Genomic DNA, 17,048 nt, shown 5'->3' on the forward strand with positions numbered 1-17,048 from the left:
ACAGCAGGCACTGAAAATGATGGGGGAAAAAAAGCGTAGCAAGGGCAGGGAGAGTGCTTGCTTCGCTGCTGAGCAGTGTGTTGGTCCTTCAGATGCTACCTGTTCTGTGTCTGCTTGCATGGTTGTAAGGCCTCAGAAGAAATTTCAGGTTGTTCTAGGGCACAGATTCTCCCCTATGAAAAGGGGGCAAATGATGTGAGGAGTCCTCTGATACCTCTTGAGTTGGACAAGAGGAGCTGTCTCTGTTCTGCAAAAAAAATTATTGCTGTGCTAGGCCTTGATTTAGCTTCATGAGACAAAATTCAGAGTGGGAAAAAGGAAGTTGTATGGCTCTGATAGAGAACAACTTCTCCCTCAAAAAAGAGGATGACCTGACTTAAAAGCAGTTGTAGGTTTTTAGGGGTTTTTGAATTGTACAGATTTGTCCTATATTTTCTGTCAGACTGGAAATGGAAGGTCAATCAAGACTTGTTTCCATTAGTAGCAGCAGCACTCATTCATTACTCTACCTGCCTACACAACCAACCAGCCAGGTTATTTTAGTACTAAAATGGACTAGTTGATGTTTCAATCTGTATTATTTCTGTTCTGTGTGATATTTTGTTTCCTTCAAATTGCTTCATGGTAGTATTTCTGAAGTTCTCACAAATTATTAAGAATTCTTTTTGCCACCAAGGTTCCATGCGGTAGTCAACAAAACAACAAAATCTAGGCTTTCCAAGAACAAGCTGGAAATGATGGAAAGGTCACTGGTTTCCTGGACTAATCTGAGGGTTTTGACCAGGTATATAGGAAGGCCAAACCACTGTAACACAGATGCGAAGAACTGTAAGACATTAAGTGCTTGAATGTTGTATAATTCCTGGCATTTTTAATACCTTGCAAGAATAACTTAATGATTTTTAATTAAAACTCAAGGGAATCTAGGTATAAAATTAATTTTAAAAATTAGCTTTAATGGAGGTATATTTTTTCTTAAATGATTTTAAGCAATTTTGAGCTACCTTGCCTCAAAGATCAAATAAATGTGCTTGGATCATATCTCAGGTTCTTACTTTCCCTCTTGCTACCTGGAAGTTTTGGTGTTCAGGGACTGGAAAGTGATGTGTTTGTTCAGCCAATTTGTTTTATTTCATAAACTGGTCTCATTGTATTTGGAAGAGCTGTTTGTTCAATGAGATGTTCTTGCTCATATACCTTCACTGTTTGAAAGACAAAACCAGCAAACCCCAAATCTGCCACGGGTAGTATGATGATTGCTTTTCCCAGCATGCTGTGGGGTTTTATCTCACATGTGTATTTGTTGAAAAGGGTTTCCTTAATAAATTCCTATCTTTGGACATGAACTATGGAGTAAAATTTGAAAATTTTGTATGGCTTCTTTCCCTTTGCAATTAAACTCTTATTTCACAGCAGTAGTAGTCCTGTAAAAGCAATAGATTACAGCAATTCTGGCTGTATTTTGTAGTGGCAGTCATGAGATTGTTAACTGAAGCATCTTCCAGGCTGCCATATGGATCTGCAGTGTATTTTCATTGTGCATAGATTTCTAACAAAAAGCCTGTTGTTTAGGACTGTAGTTTACCTGAAAAGGAATAATTCTGCTTCTGAAACCTCTCCCATCTCTGGTTACCAGAGCCGTCAGCTGGCCGTGAACTCTGACACTGCACACAGAGACATGTTGCGAGCACCACATGCTTTTCTCCTTTTCCTCTCTGTTCCTCCCCAAGTCTCAGATGCTGAGTGGTATTGCCCTTTGGGTTTTTTTGCTGATAAACTGTGGGTCTGATATCACCCAAGCCCACGTCTGTGCCATGATCTGAATTTACAGAAACTCCAAAACAAGTTCTGTTTCATGAATTGAAATGAAGGTGTGCTTACCTGAATGGCCACCCTGCAGAAGTGCCATGTGGGTGGCTGGAGAAAGTGAAAGAGCAGGAAAGAAGTAACTGGAAGCTGGAGTGAATGGTCAAGTATTTAACCCTGTCTGTATCAATGAGTCCTTGTATGGTCATGTACTTACTTGCACTTGAATTAGTTTAATTCATTTTGTTACTTTAAATTACTTTACAAACTTATGTTCCTTAAATACACGCTGTATTTAGCAAGTAGCAGGCTCCTTCAAGAAGAGAGATAATTTAAGATGAATAAAGTAATTAATTGAAAACTGGTGAGGCAGTTGGAGCAAAGTGGGAATGAACAGAGTGCAGGGAAATTCAAGTGCCAGGAAAGTTTTTGGCATCAAAAGAAAAGACAGGTGAGGGAATGAGTTGGATGTGGCCCTGGAACTGAAGAAACTGGAACTATTCAGAAGGGAAGCAGTAACTGGAGATAAGTAGTAAGACAAGGAAAAAGGAATCCACAGGCTGAGTAAGTTTGCTCCTCAAGGCAAGTCAGACTGACTTGAGTTCTGCCACTGCCAGTCCCTGCGGTCTGTTTGTCCTGCTCATAGCTGCTGCTGCCTGCACTCTGTGCTAGGACGGGAACCACCCCCACTTCTGAATAAGGTTTAAATCAACTCAGTTTAAATATTCTGACTGTTCCCTGGGACCTACTAGTGGCAGAAAATATACAGTTTTCTGGGTTATCTAGGTAGCTAGTGTGTTCAAGTAATTCAAATCTGTCTTTTCACTGCTTGAGTGCTGATATTTTTCAGTTAATAGTGCATGAAGATCTCAAATTTAATCTTGGCACTTAGAACAATTTGTAGATTAATCTGGATTTAATATGTAACTAGTGACAAGCACTGTGAGGCTCTGTACTTTTGAAGTTGTGTCTCTTATAGTTGCTGTAGTTTAGCAAATTCTAATAAAGTGAAGGTAGAGTTGTGCAAATAATTTATTCACTTGTTTTATTTTGTACTTGGTAGCACTTCTCTGGAAGATGCCATCAAGAATGGCACTAAACATTTTGAAAAACTTATCTATTAATAATTAAGCAGTTTGGATAACTATATAAAAACAAATATTTAAGTAAAATGATTTTTATAAAATTGAGTATGTTCTCAAGTAGCATTTCATGCTGATGAAGAAGTGGAAGGAATAGTAACACAGTGAGGTCACTCCCATAATTGAATAATTATCATTAACTTCTGTCCCATCTCTGACAGAGGTTTTGTAGTTTTCCTTTTAAAAACAGGAGAGATTAATCTGGAACTGACACAAAAATTCAGTAAGTCATAAAGGAGTCTGTGTCCACATTACCAGGTAGTGTGGTGTAATAAGATCAGATCTGTCAGGTGCTGAGAACCTGGCATCTGTGCTGTACAGGTGGTAAGAGTTTTATTTCAGGCTGGTCCTGGTCCAATTCTGTGGCTGAATTCCTCTTGGTGGTTGAAGCATGTACAATGTACACCTGAAGTTCATTCTGTGATCTAATTTTATTCAAAAGAAATCTGGTTCATTTACTTGATGACTGCTTTGCAATGTAAAGCGAAGCAAGGAAAGTAGGGTTGTTTGGGAGATGGACTTCAAAAGTGCAGTCCTGATTTGAATTAAATGCTAATACAGACATACCTAGAGTCAGGCAGATCAGGAAGTTCACCAAAATAAAGTTGTTTAGTAAGACAGCTTGGATATCTGATACATGGGGTTGGAATCAGGAAAGGCAGTGAATACTTACGGAATTGCACTGCTACTTCATCAGTTTGGGAGTTTGGAAAAATATTAGGAGGACATGGTTTTAAAAACAAAAAAAAAAAAGCCCTGAGCATTGTTCAGAAATGTCTTTACTCTTGTAAAGCAACCTCTCAAAATAATACAAAGTGGACTTTATATAAATCAGATACTAGATACAGGGAGATTGGAGGTGGAGTAAAAACAGAAAGCACACCAACTTTTTTCTGTTGTTCTTTTGTCCAGAGTCCACCAGAAGATGAACTCAAGGTCCTTGGTTAGAGAGAGGAGAAGAGACGGATATATTTTACAGATTCTTTACTTTAAAAAGCAAAAATAATCTCTACAAACACTATTGCACAGCTAGAATGTTTTCTCAGTTTTACCATGGAAGAAATAAGTCAAGTGTCAGCCTGTCCGCTCAGAGGAGACAGTTGTCTTTAAGAATTGGTGCTATCTGATATTCTGGATGGTTTTGGGTTACCATTTAGCACAAATTTATTATTTATTACCAAGACGATTAAACCTCAGTGTGTGAGGAGCAGTGCTTATAAATGGACATGGAGACAGAAGTATTCTGACCTTCTGGCAATGGTAAAGGTCTTTGTGGTGCTTAAGAAGGAAAAGAGAAGAAGAGTGGATGCTGAAACTCCTTCTCTGCTGGAAATCATGCACATGGTTTCTCTGTTTGCTCCCATCCTGTTGGCCTTGGTATTCAAAAGTCATTACATCTCTACACTGTATGAGTGGTTGTATGTTTTTTAACAGTACAGCTGGAATGGTGGTATTTAATCCTTTGTGTGATTTTTAAGGGTATCGCAGTCATAAGACTGGGACTTTTAAATGATAAAATTCTTGTAGGATCTTCTTAAAAGCTTCAGATGATGGAAATGTTCAAAAACTGTGACACTGATAAAATGGGAAAAGTTGGCGATAGGTGGCATCTGCTCACTGTGGAATCGATCTAACAAAGCTGATAAGCCTATCTTAGCTATCCACAATGCATCTGACAATGCTGGGATTTGACACAGATCAGGCTTGCTCACAATCCTTAAGAAAAATGGGTAAGAGCCTTTGCCAGGCTTTCCTCTGGTGCTGGGATGTACAGCAGTTCAAAAACACAAACCAAAAATCAAATCCTACTGCCAGTACCTTTGTCCAAATTCTTGGCTTGCTTGTTTCTTCCCGGGAGGAATCATGTCTGTGCACAGCTACAATAAACCGATTGATTATTTCTCCGTATATTGCAGTTTCTGGGTGACACCAGTGGATTTTTGGTGTGGAGCTGCAGTCTTACAGATTCTCTGGTGTTTTATAACAAAGATTGAATTGTGCATGGCTTGTGTTTTCCATTGGTGTCACCAGCAGTGTGTCCTTTTCTTTGGACATTAGGAAGAAGTTCTTCACAGAAGAGGTGATTGGGCATTGGAATGTGCTGCCCATAGAGGTGGTGGAGTTACCATGCCTGGAAGTGTTTAAGAAAAGACTGGATGTGACACTCAGTGCCATGGGTCTAGTTGACAAGGTGGTGTTAGGTCATAGGTTGGACTTTTTGATCTCAAAGGTATTTTCCAACCCAGCTGATTCTGTGATTCTCTAGTCTGACTTTTTTAAAAGGAAAAATAAAATTGGAAACTTGGTGTCTGGAGGCTTGCAAATCTGGCTGGTATAGACCAGGAGAATCCAAGAGTTAGGAGGAGAGATGAGAAAGGCTTACTTTCATAGGAAAAGTCTCAACAGAGATTTTTAACACCCTTCCTGCCTGACATCATTCATCTAAGACAAACGTGTATTTAAACTAAAGGATAGAAATGTTTTTGTTGGCTCATTTTTCATATGAGCAATTAATGATAAAATTATTTTTAAATTCTTTTTTGTGTCAGTGTTTTACAAATATGCTGCAAGTGTGCAGCTATTGGATATGCATGACTCTTAAGAAGTTTCCTTCTGGTTTCTGTAATTCCAGATGCAAGTATCTGCAGCGTACAGTTCATATTCTAGACCATAAGCCATCAACACAGTTTCTTCAGCTATCTCTTTAATCAAATCCTCTTTGTGTTTTGCAGATCAACAGAAATATGCATTTCTATAATACCACCTTTGAACTAATGAAGTGGAAGTACAGATGAAAACAGTCTGGAGGAAGCTTGAAGTACAATACAGTTTCATTCAGTTTCCTAATTTGGAGGTAAGGTTAATGCTTGCAAAATTTTATTTCAAGTATTTCAGGGATAAAAAGTGTATGATAAGCAGCCACCATATCTTAGAAAAAATTTCTGAGCCATGTTTTTTTATGCTAGTGACAGTCTTTAATACCATACTGAAACAGCTGTTTGATCCAATCTCTGTCCATGTTTCAGTTATGACAAAAGACAAATCAGCATCAACTACAGAGACATCTGTTGTACAAAGGCACATTGGAAAAAGTTACGGTGCCAGACAAATTTTATTTGGTAGAATCTGCTTACTAATGCTTTAGTTGACTATTAGTTTAGTTTATTATTTTGCTGATATGACTGGGCAAAAGCAGGGCATCAGCATAAGTAGTTGGGCTGAAAATTCTGGACACAATACTGTTTTAAAAAGAGAAACACAAAACACACGCACCCAACCACCTTCACAAGTTACTTTTTCTGCCTTATAGTCTCTTAAAGAGGAGTAGTATTAGCAGCAGTTGAGGGAGGGAGGTTGTTTTATGCTTTCCCTGTATGTAAATAGCTGATCCAGCAAAAAATGAAATGGCAACACCACTCCACCACAAAATTCCTCTATCTTCACACAGTTTGTTCTTTGTTTACTAGGGATTATGGGCTTCTGAGTCAACAAGCACACAAGCAAGAAGAGTGGTGCTTATCAGAACCAAATAAAAGCAAGTCCTTGTGCTAATTATTCCTGCTCCTATGTACTGCCTCTTGTTTTCATACCTTTTATACCTGAATTTCAATAGCAAGGGAAAAAGACAAAAGAAAAAATTTGATCATGAAGGCCAAAAGAGGGAAATACTATAAATACCAGATGTGAAACAGGGTATATTTGCCCAGGTGTTGATCAGACATTTTATGTGCTTCCTGAGTGAGATATCAGCAGTATTGTATTTCATTGCCTGACCTGCTTTCAGGTATGTCTTTGAGCCCATTTATGAGTTCGGAACATCCACAAGAACCAGTAAAAATGAGTGTTTTAGTTTTAAATATTTATTGTATACTAAAGGTGTCTTTTGTTTGCATCTAAAACTGATGGTTTATTTGTTAGTTCCTCGTTGGTTTACAGAGAGAAATTGGGATTAAATTTCTTTGGTTGTCCCTTCCAATTTAGGGTTCCATGAAGAGTATCAAATGTCTGACAGTTCTCAAGATGGTTTATTTTATCTTTCTTTAATATGGAATCTCTGTAATACAACCCTTCATTGTACTTTTGCTAATTCTGCTCTATTTTGTGATACACTGTAAAATTTTCTTACATCTTATTTATTAGGGTAAATAGGTCTGTCTTTTAATTTAATTTAAATTTAATACACCTGTGAATTTATGCAGGCATTTCTAGTGCAATGCAACTGGAGAAATTCAGATTAGTATATTACACGTCATCAGTAGGGTTATGTGTGCTCAATTCCCTTCTTCAACTGGTGTCCCATATAGTGTTGTGTCTTCATTTAATAGAAAGATTTTGGTTGTATGATTACTTTGTTTTCTTTGGGATGTTGAAAACTGGACTTGGATGACTTCTCAGCACCACCCATTAAAATGTCAAATACTCCCTTAGTTTGGCTTGCCTGCAGCAAGGCATGAGTTAGGAGGACATTGAAGACCTCTAACATACAACCACTGAACCAATAACTTTTGTTGATAGTTTAGGAATAATTTCCTGCTTTTCAGCTTCTACTGTCCATAGAGTTGTCATCTTTGTGTCCTCCAAACCAGTAGTGGTAGTACCATCTTCTGTTCTTATGGAGCTTGTTCATTCAGCAGCCAGAAATAGATACCAGGTGCTTCAGAATGAAGGGTGCCAGTGATGAGATGGTATTCCTGCAGTGATTTTCTTATTAATCATCAAGACTGCCTAAGATCCTCTCTGTTCTATTAGGAAACAATTATTTTGTAAGGTTGGGTTAGCTGCCATTGAATTTCCTTGGTGGCAAACTATTTGCTAGGAGTTAATTCCGTAACAAACAGGCTGAACCACTTGAGGCTCAAACCACAAATGGGAAATGCAGGTCAGTGTGCTCAAAGCATTTTCCAGGAGTGGAGTAAACAGAAGTCCGTGTCATCTTGTGAATCAGTTGATGAAAACAGGAAGTGCCAGTGGTTCCACTCTGGAGCTGCTCTCTTCTGCGCTGTCCTCCTAACAGGACTTTCCTTACTCCTGTTGCCCCTGGCTTACCCCATGTTGTTCCAGTAGTCTCACCATCTTGATCTCAGACCACACAAAACAAGAGCCTTCCTGTTGCTAGCCAAGACTCTCAGGCTCAGCAAGGTCAGAGTAAGCTGCTGAGAATCCCTTCATTTTTATGTTGGCTTTGTTTGGCTCAGAAGCTCCTGTTGAAAGTGTCATGGGCAACAGATTTGAAAGAAATCTAGACAAGTTCCTGTGTAGGAAAAGGAAGCTAAATTTTGTATGTTATTTCTGTATCTGAGGATTGGAATTTTCTGGGGTAGGACAGAGAACAATTTAAGATCTTACAGTGAGAAAAGCATTCAAGGAATGCGTTTGCAGTACAGTCTGAAGATGTTTGTATTGATAGGAATGTATTTTCCAACCAGATTATTGTAACATGAATATGTAATTAAAAACACACCAGATTTCCTTTTTTGCTTATTTTTCTATTTAGCGTTTAGATTAGGAATGGTAAAATGTGGGTTTCAATGAAACATTAATAGAGGGATTAATTTTGCTTTCAAGAATTGTTTTCTTTCCTTTTTTTTCCCTTGAGCCAAAATGAAGCAGATAAATGTTTGTTTCTGATGGTACTATTTTGAAGCAGTCCTAAGTAGTCAGTTATGGAGTAAGTTCCTCTAAACTAGGTTGAAAAGTCAAGAATGTCCTTCCCCGGAGGTTCTAAGGTTGTGAAGGTACAGTAAGTTTCATGAGATGTTAGGTGAAGTGTTTCTAAAGTATTGCAGTTGATACAGAATTGAATTAAAATAAATCTAGGGGTCCATTTCAAATGTGTTTTAAAATACTAATTATTAAAATAATAAGCAGTTACTTGTTAGCTTGCCAAAATCTAAGACTGATTTAGATAAGGGTCTTTATATAATATCCTTAATGTTTATAAAGACACTGTGATAGAAACATGCTGATTTTCTTATTTCTAAACCAGATATAGGCACTGTCCTTTAAAAAAATTGACTGTGTGCCATAGCCAAGTCTATGTAAAGAAAGGATATTTTTATCATGTCCTTAAAATTTGTGTGTTTTGAGTTTACAGCACAGTACAGGAATTTCAGGATCTTGAGTAAAAATCTGAATCTGGTAGAGTAATGCCAGAGGGGTCAGTAGTCACATCTGTTAGGAGAATTTCCATAATGAGGATGTGCAGAGGGGTTCCCAAATGGCTACACTTCACCATGCTCCAAGCACATTTTGTTGTTCTAAGATCTGAAATTCCTGTTCCTGTTCAAACATGCTCGTTCAAGTTGCTGGTGTTTGAAAACCAATTATTTGTTTCAGTTGGCAGGTAAAGCACATGAAAGTTTTTTACAGAAACAGTTCAGTCCTATGCTTTCAGTGGGATGAAAGTGAAGTGATAAGGGGTCTGCCTGTGCAGAGGAGAGTCCCTGAAGTCTTTGAGATGGCAGTGTATGAGAAGAGGGATATTTATACAGGTGTCTTAAAGTTCTGTGCACTTTGAGTTGTTTTGGAATTTGGAGATGTACACTCGCAATCTACTTGGTTTCCCCTCCCCTCAGTAAATTTCATGTTTGGTGATATCACCAATCTCTGAATTAATAAGACTTTTTTAATGGGGAAGGGGGAAAAAAGTTTGCTCTATTGGTCTTTAAAATTTGCACAGGCACCCACCAAAGCCACTCTATCACTCCCCTCTCCATGGGTTGAGATAAGGACCAGGAGAGATCACTCACTGATTGCCATCATGGGCAAAACAGACTCAATTTGGGGATAATAATTGAATGTCTTACTAACAAAATCAGAGCAGGATAATAAGAAGCAAAATCTTAAAAACGCCTTCTTCCCACTCCTCCCTCCTTCCTGGGCCCTACCTCCCTTCCCCAGCAGTGCAGGGAGATGGGGAATGGGGCTTGTGGTCAGTTCATAAAAAAAAAAGCTGCTGCTCAGGGAGGAGAGTTCTTTCCCTGCTCCACAGACTGCTGCAGGGTGGGTCACTCTTCCGTGGGGTGCAGTCCTTCAGGCACAGGCTGCTCCCATGGGGGCCCCCCAGAGGGTCTCAAGTCCTACCAGGAAATGTGCAGTGTGTAGGTCCCTGCCAGGACCCTGCTCCAGCACAGGTTTCTGGTGGGTTCACAGACTCCTCTCAGGCATCCACCTGCTCTGGCGTGGGCTCCTCCATGGGCTGCAGGTGGATCTCTCTGCATCCCCGTGGGACCTCCATGGGCTGCAGGGGCACAGCTGCCTCACCATGGCCACACCAGGGGCTGCAGGGGCATCTGCTCTGGCTCCTGGAGCACCTCCTGCCCCTCCTCCTGCACTGACCTTGGTGTCTGCAGGGTTGTTTCTCTGACATGTTCTCACTCCTCTCTTCCCTGGCCACAGGAACATCTGTGCAATAACTTTTTTTTCATTCTTGAGTATGTTATCTCAGAGGCATTATTGTCATTCCTGACAGGCTCGGCCTTGGCCAGCAGCAGATCCATCCTGGAGCCAGCTGGCATTTTTAGCCCCCTGCTACCAAAACCTGGGCACACAGACCCAGTAGATTACTGCAGTCTTTCATCCGCTGGTTTGGTTTCAGTACAGTTCTTAACCGTGTGAAAAATCTCAGAGGAAAAAGGGAAATGGAAAAATACTTAGGATGTGGTAGAGGATTACAAGATACTACATAGTGCTTGATAGAGAAGGTTCAATAATGATGTCTTTTTTGTTCCCTTTCTCTCTGCCAGAAATAATTCTGAATTCTCTTTAACTAGCAACAAAAATTGCTTCCCATTATGGAATCTGTGGTTTTCCTGTAACCTCAGTTTTTCCTTCACAGATTTAATTTGAATCAGCCTTAATTCCATCCTATTAGAGGTGATTCCTGTAAGCTAAAGAATCCTGAAAGAAAGGTTTTGATAGTGAAGATCTGGAAGGAATAAATCACCCCTAGATGGAGTAACAGCCTTGACAGAAGTAACATAAGAAAAGGCAGAATGAGAGAGTTTTCAGGATGTGATCTTGAATGACTGGGGAATAACTGAATTGCCAAAGTTAATGAAGAGATGACTTAGGAGGAAGATAATTTTACTTTTAAGATTTTTAGCTTAAGGAACTGTTGAGACATCAGAGGAGATAACCTTCAAGTTTAAGGATGATGGGAGAGTGGGGGGAAATGTTTGCAGTAAAAAATAGTGTCCGAGTCATTCCTGTAATACTGAGTATGGGCAATTTAAGTTGTACACCATGATGGTCAAAGAGAAATGTAGGAAACCAAGTGAAATTCATAGAAGGAATATATCATATAATCTCTATACCTTTTTAGTTTCTTTAGGTCTTAGTCCAGTTGCTTTCTTACAGTATGGAGAGAAAAGCAAAAATTTGAATGAAAAAAAATCTACAGATTTTATTAGTCGAATGTGAATTTCATTTAATCTAAAACCGAACCAAATCAAGCTTCTACTCTACATGTTGATGTTCTGCTGTGCTGAGTTCTACAGTGCAACAGTTGTTGAAAAATGTTTTGTAGTGTGTTTAAAATAACCTTTTTGCACTGAGAGAAGAACTGGTATAGTTGCTTGAATGTGAATGGGAGATTTTTAATCTCATTAATCTCATGACCAGAAAGCTTATGTTTGTTTTTAAATTTCGTGTGGAAAAAAAAATTAACAGTATTGCTTTAGCACTTCAGTGCAGGGAAACAGAGGATTATAACTGTTGAAGTAAACATTACCTTTGAACTCTGTTTCTGTCTACCTATTGAAAGGTTACTGTGTTTGGATTTGGCAATGTCTTTGAAGCTACATTTGATGAAAGTACATTGTTCAAACTTAAGAGGAGTAGTTGTGTGTGTGCATGTGCATGCCATGTTGTTTCTGTAGTTAACTAAGCAGATCTACAGTGCCCTTAGAGTTTAACTTAAGTTTGCATTAAAATCTGTTTTCATCTCAGCAAGACTTGCAGAACACTAACAGGGTAAGATAACACTCAGACACATACAATGTAGAGTCCTGGAAATTTTTCCCAGAGCAATAATACTTTCTCATATATGTCACATTGAAATTAAATGTTACAGATGAAAATAGATGCTGAATGCAGCATATAATTAATTTTACATTATTTGTCCTGTGTAAGCACTTTCTTAATATAGCAATTTAGTTCAGTATATCCATTATCTGTGAGATAACTCCGTAGGTGAGCATGTCATGCTTTACACATAAGCATTTATCACTCTGATACGAAGAATATCTGAACACTTTGCAGGTTCTATGTAAGATAATGAATGATTCTAGTTTAGGCTGTTCTAAACTTGCCACTTATAATACTTGCTCAGCTCTTTTGCCCTTGCTGTGAAGGTAGTAACCTCCTCATGTTTTGTGCCTGGACCTTGTAATGTCCTGAAAATATCCCAACGCTCTAGGGTGAAGTGACGGCTTGCAGATGACAAAAGCTAGTCAACTATTCATTAAAATTCCAAAGAAAAAGAGAGGTTGAAATTTTAAGTTATAAGGGTAATATAACTTATACAAAGAACAAACTTTTTGTTTCTGTAGTAAGAACACTTAAAATATAACTTCCCCTGCCACAGCAGTCTTAGAGGATCATAAAGGAGCAGCACCTACTATTTCATTTATTTGTCCTATCCAGCTATTAAAATGCCTCTTTGGAAGACTGGTGGAGACCACTCCTTTGAGGATATCTGTGTGTTATTTACAGTGATTTGTGGGAACAGCTAGACAGGGAGTTTCTCCTCTCAGCAGAGTACAGTGCCTCTGTGGGCATGGGAAGCAGGTGAGGAAAATGAGGATTAAGGCTTACCTTGCCAAGCAGCGTTTTGTATTAGCAAATCTTCATGATGTTTAACTTGCCAGTCTTGTCTCTGCTGTTTGTATGTATCGAGCAAATGCTGTCAAAGAAAGCTCATCTCTCACCCATTGCAGTGGGGAGTGCTGAATTTGATGATTTAAAAATTACGTTGCTTGCTTATGAAGTAATATTTGCAAGTATGTTTTTATCTTGTTCATGAAACAACGTATGAATTCACTTGGACAGCTGTTACCTTCTGTGTAGCAGAACAAAAAAATATGCCCATGTTGACAGTTTGAAGTGTTGTGAGGGCAAGCAGTCCGCTTCTTGTGAAATGCTCTTCTGTCAGCCTTTTTTAATACTAGATCACATGTCACTTGCTCCAAAAGGGACACCATAGTCCCTTTGTCGCATACCAGAAGGAAAGAGTTTGCAGATGTGTCAGTAGGCAGATTCCCCTGTGTAAGGCATCACCACTTGCAGTTTGGAGGGGTTTGTTTGTATTTTTGGCAGAGTTGTCTTCATAAATGTTGTTTCCGGTCTGTTTTCAGTAATTTGAAACTCCATCTTCCAGGTGTAAATTAAAAGGAAGGGGGACTTAAAAGCTCCTTTCTGTTGCTCCTTCCTAAATTTATTTATTTTCAGCTCTGTATGGAAAGCATATCCATTAATAACTTTCATGTCCACAACGTGAGTGTGAGGAGTGAGGGCTCTGTGCATTATCAGGTTGACTCTTTTGACCTTGGTAATTACTAATCTATGCAATCGGGCTTTTCTGAGCCTTGTCAGCCTCGCTTGTTTAGCGTTTTATTTATTTTATTGTTTTCTACAAGTCCTGAATAGAAAAAGGGGATTTAAAGAGAAAAATAAAAAATAAAAATAAAAAAAAAAGAAACCCAACCCTATGTTTATTCTTAAGGGGTGGAGGTCTTCTAGAGGGGAGCTGGCTTGCAGAGGGGGAAGACAGTATTCTTATGCTAATCCAGGCTCTGGATAAGGAGCAAAGCAGCCGTGCAAACAATGGAAGTGGAGCCAGAAAGTCTGCGCTGCAGTCTAGCACGCCTTGAAAAGCATGTCAGGCCGGGCGCCTTGGGCTGCCGGGAGGGGCCGCGGGGGGAGCGCCTCCCGCTCGCTTTATGGAGCTGGCGGCTGGCCAGCGCACTTGGAAAAACCTTACTACCTAGAAAACAAGAGTTAAGCCTGGAAGAGGCGAGGGGAAGAGGGAGAGAAGTAGTCTTGTTTTTTTTCCATGTGAAAGAAAGCAACCCTCAGACCCCGTATTGAGTTGTCTCGGCTTTGTTGCTGCTGTTTTCTCCTTTGTACCAAAAATTAAAATTCAAGTGATGTGTCCTTTAAATAGCAATTTTCTATTTTCTAAATGTTGTGCGTGAGAGAGGTAGGCTTTAGCAACGTGCCCCTCCTGGGAAATGAGCTTACACCACCCTCCTGTGGGCGAAGTGGTCGGACTGGGAAGCGCGCCGGGAGCCGGAGCCGCGGGCCGGCCTGAGGATGGCGGGGAGGTGCCTTGGTTCCTGTCCCTCGCTCCTCTTCTGGGAGAAACCTGTGTCACTGACACAGGCAGAAAGCAGCGGTTTGTCCAGCTTGCTTTGTTATTGATGAAAGCCCGTCACCAAAAATACAGGCTGTTTTCCTTAGACATCGTGAAATGGAAAATGTGCTCTTCAAGCACCACACAAAAACCCAGTTTCTGCAGAACTCTTCTTCGTGAGTTCCATAATTTGCATAATCACCTTCATTTTGGAGACATAAAGAAGTTGTGAATTTCTTCCTCTATATTGGGCAGAGGTTATAGGTATAGCTGAAGGCAGCCAAGATCACGGGGGCTAAGTAAAATAAATGCTTGCCGTGTCAATTTTTTGATCTGGGGATTTTTTTATACATAGATTAATAAATAACTGTCCTTAAATTATGAAAAAATTTGTGAAAACATTCATTAGTCCTTATAGTGCTGAAAGGGATGTTGCACGTTATAAACTCTTTCTATGAAAGCTTTTGTAATTTTGAAGGCACTGACACACTGATTTTTGGGTCCTTTTTCCGCTCTAAAAAAGTGAGCAAATGTATATTCAGGATTGAGGCCCAGCTTTTTCCTTTCCTCAGCCCACATATATTATTTGTGTCAAATTATTGAAACTCAAAGCCAAAATGTGTGATGAGTCTTGGAAGCAGTATAGTATGACCGTAATATTTTTAATAGTGACAGGTAAAATTTATAACAATTTCGGTGATTTTTTCCTTGCTGCTTGTGTTCGGTGAACAAAAGTAAGTAACTTTCTTGTGAATGGGATCTAAAAGGTTTATGATTTCCCATTTGGATTTATTAAATTTAGAGATGGTATGTATTACATGTGGAGACTTTTCTCCTTGTTCACGTTGACTGGTATGACAGTAAGAAACTAACGAAAATGATAAATAGATTATAAAAACATGTAGGAAGGATAGCTTCTGGGTAGAATAGCAGAAGTTGATGTCATTTATGGTAGAAAGAGCATGAGTGTCCATTTGCCAATTGGCTTAAGGGCAAAAGCTCTAAGCCAGCTAATCACTAAAGTGAAGGAGTTGAGAAAAAAGGGAAATGGGTCAAGGTGAATAAAAATGGTGTAGTGAAATTTTCTCTGAATATGTTCAAATAAGAGAATGTGTCATGTTTGTAACACATTAGGATATGTCTGAATACCTGATGTACTGGGAAAACAATTTTGCTGAATTTCATTAGTGTTAATTTAATTGAAGAAACTTTGTAGCAGTTAGTTAATTGGATGCCAGAGTAACAGTAAGATGGGCATTCAGGAGTCCAATGAATGGCGTCCCCAATTACCTAATGGTGCCAGGCATGGTAAAAAGCAGCTAGGCTTTAATTTCTTCACGGTTAACAACTTTGTTTATGAAGCAGACAGATATATCATAGTTTAGTACTTTGGCTTCTACATTTTGCTGTGATGTACACACGTTTGATATTTGCCAGCAGTGGGAGATCTTGCTTTCAGGAGATACCTGTTTGACTATCCAAGGTGGATTTTGGTGGCTTTTCCCACTGGTCACAAATAAAAAGGCCTTTTTGTTAAGACCATGAGCTCCCCTGCTGCAAAAAAACCCAGTTATTAGGATCTTGTGTTTTTTGAATGAACAAATGTGTTGCAGTGCATGTGTTCTGAACACATAGTTCTATATGCACTGAGGATTAAGATTTAATTTTTCATTTCAGTCTTTTGAGAAGTGTATAATACACACAAATGTGCTTCATTTAGCATTTCAGATTTCACTTCAGTTTGTAGAGGGAGAAGAAACATTTGTATCATTTACACACTTTATTGGCTTTTAAATTTATGCAATCAGGAACAGTTTTAAACAATTGTTACACAATCCACAGTTCCAGGGAATTATTTCTGTGAGCTTGAACAGATTAGTGCCGAAAAAAATAGGACCTTACGTGAAGTTGTTTTTGTTGGTGGCCATGCAGCCAGCTGGCTTGCAATAGCCAGCAGTCTTCTCCATCAGCTGTAGGATTTCTTGACAGATTTTGGGGGTGGATTTACCGTGCTTTTAAATTTAACATATTTGATAGCATTCAAGCATAGGTAGTTCGAGTGTTTCACTGTGACACTTTACTACAATTTGTGTAACCACACCTTGCAATGGAATAATAGAAACACATTTAAAAAGTAGGCTTGTACAAGTATTTGACAGAATTACACAGTACACAATCTGAAACTTTCTTCTTGTTAGGGGCTTGGTTAAATTTGAGTGTTTGACTTTGGATAAACTAAAGCTAGCTACAGTTCTTTTTGTATTAAGAGTGATAAAATATAGTCCCAGATAAGTCTGTTCCCTTCCTGACAGCTGTAGCTACATGAGATGGTGGCCTTTGTAAACTAAAGACTGATTTAGGTTTTTGGACTCTATTTAGTCTGAAAATCTGCCCTACAACCTTCTAACCAGTGGTTAGAAATTGTCTTCTCATTTCTGATCTAAAGAATTTTAATGGCTAATCCATACCTAGTTGTTGAACCAGTAATTTTCTTAAAGTTGAATAGCTGTCTGTCTTTCCTTGTGTTTATTCCTGTTATATTGTCAAAATGTAGTTATCTGTCCATCAATTTTAACTGTCTTAATTGTATTATTTTCCTTTCTTTTCATCTCCAAATGTCTTTCTTTCCTTGAGATACCAATGTTGAATTTATCAGTCATATTGTCTCTGTGCTATTCATGCCTTACTGTTTTCCCTGGGAAATTTCCCTAGGAAATACTGGAGTTGTGTTTGTGTCTTTCTCCCAG

General features: G+C 38.9%; 1 protein-coding gene across 2 annotated transcripts in view; it reads left to right on the forward strand.

The window, feature by feature from the left end:
* Positions 1 to 5,680: 5,680 nt before the first annotated feature.
* BMPR1A (bone morphogenetic protein receptor type 1A) overlaps positions 5,681 to 17,048 on the forward strand; it is a 37,195-nt gene continuing 25,827 nt past the window's right edge. For both annotated transcript variants that reach the window (XR_001865892.1, XM_017746306.1), the window contains exon 1: positions 5,681 to 5,802. The gene's annotated coding sequence lies outside the window, so the exon portion shown is untranslated. The remainder of the gene's footprint in view (positions 5,803 to 17,048) is intronic.

This window comes from Corvus brachyrhynchos, unplaced genomic scaffold, assembly GCF_000691975.1.
Source record: "Corvus brachyrhynchos isolate BGI_N302 unplaced genomic scaffold, ASM69197v1 scaffold279, whole genome shotgun sequence".
Taxonomy (NCBI): Eukaryota; Metazoa; Chordata; class Aves; order Passeriformes; family Corvidae; genus Corvus; species Corvus brachyrhynchos.